Here is a 2142-nt window from a genome sequence, read left to right on the forward strand (position 1 = left end):
ACAGAAACTTGCTTTTTTGAGGCATTAACAAAATAAAACTTTAAACGGTTATAACAAAAAAACTAGTCATGATCAAGCTTTGTGCCTATGGACACTTTCGATCAGTGGGTCAAGAACTATAACATACTAAAATTTCAGCCAATTTAACCGAGGGCCAAAATCCTATGATTTTGTGCGGGGTCCTTTAATAAAACTATCCTTTTTTACTTTGGAAATAATTCTTCCAGCGTTTAGGGATGCTAGTCTATACTTATATAACGATTCCTTAGATGGAGAAGAGATCAAGCTCTCATATGCATTTTTCTTTTCTTTAATTGCATTCTGACAATTATCGTCCCACCAGGGTTTATGTTTAATTTTATTAATTGGTTTTAACTCGACAGTTGTCATTTGTTTGGAATTCAAATCAAATTTAATGAGATTATTAATATTGTCTATACATACAGTCTGTAAAGTAAGAGCGTGTACGGCATAAATGGCAGTTGGCTTCGAATATCGTCCTAGTTTTTGTGTGAGTCAATAGATGGAACCTTTGTCGTGAATGCTTTGTCACAAAAGATTCAGTTGGTGTCGAATTCTTATCTGAGAAACACGGTAACCTCTATGAATACCGCATACGCATCGTGCTACGACGCTGTGTTCCTTTGTTCCCACCCGAAAGGACCAAAAATGTCATATGTAGCGGCTGCTAAATACATGGGACAGTCAAAATCGTTCGTCGCTAAGTGGGTTCAGCAATATAAGAAGACAAAATATATCGATGACTTGCCAGAACGTGGCTTGATAGGCAAAGTGACGCCGAACATGGAAAAAAAAATTGTGAATTTGTTTAAGCGGAACCTGACCTTAACATTACAAGGAGTAACAAAATTAAAACAGAAGGGTATAGAAATATCACATACAACTATTCGAACCCATCTCCTTACGCATAACATCAAATATCGAAGCACAATGAAGAAACCACTGTTAGGCGAAAAACATGTGATGAAAAGACTCGATTAGGCAAAGGAGAATTTGGACCGAGATTGGAGCAACGTGATTTTTACGGACGAAGTTTCTGTTTGGGGATATATTACCATCCGACGTTTCTGATCAACCTTGACCAATAGATTAATACAACGGACCGTTAAACGCCCTGTAAAAGTTCATCTTTGGGGCTGCTTTTCAAAACAGGGTTTTGGAGCATTACATCTGTTTACATACAATTTAAATGCTCCGAAAATGCTTAAAATTTATGAAAAGTATTTGTTGCCGACTGCTGAACGATGTTTCATAAAAAAAACGAGGACTGGATCTTACAGGAAGACAACGACCCAAAACACCGGAGCAAGCTTTGCACCGAGTGGAAAGAGCGGTCTGGCATCGTCACACTTGATTGGCCATCGCAATCGCCAGATGCAAATCCCATTGAAAATGTGTGGGCATATCTCAAGCACAAGCTTCGAGGAAAAAAAGTATGCACTTTGAAGCAGCTGACACGACAAATTCGTCTCATTTGGAGGTCTTTGCCGAACGAATACACTGTCAACTTAGTGGAAAGTATGCCTCGAAGATGTCAGGCAATTATCAATGCCGGTGGTGACTGGACTCATTACACAGGCCCACAAAAAAAATGAACTTTAATGTCCATCGGCAAAACCATTGTATCCTTATGTATTTTTTTCCGCTGAATCCGAATCCGGCATCCGTTTAACCCCAGCACGTCAGGTTCAAGGGTATTTGAAGGTCAAATCAGGGAAAAAAGTAATAACCTATTCAAAATATCAATATTGTACGTTTTGGGGGTCACTAAATCCGAATCCGAGGTCCATTGGGACCCTTGGCGTCGACGTCAAGGTCATTGTAAGGTCAAACATATATATTCTGCAAAAAATGAATTTTTAACCGCAGATTCTGAAAGAACAGACAATTTAACGTTCAGATATGATTGATATTTATTTTTTTATCACAGCCCTGAAGGTCATTTCAAGGTCAATGTCTATTATTATATAGATATGGTAAATTGCAAAAGTATTAGACTACTATATTAATACATTTTGAGGCTCACTGACTCCGAATCCGTGGTTAATTTGATAATATCAAGTGTTCAAGGATATTTGAAGATCAAATCGAAGAATCTATAAATAATCTCGATTCTTCAGT

Source organism: Trachymyrmex cornetzi, unplaced genomic scaffold, assembly GCF_001594075.2.
Source record: "Trachymyrmex cornetzi isolate Tcor2-1 unplaced genomic scaffold, Tcor1.1 scaffold68, whole genome shotgun sequence".
Lineage (NCBI taxonomy): Eukaryota > Metazoa > Arthropoda > Insecta > Hymenoptera > Formicidae > Trachymyrmex > Trachymyrmex cornetzi.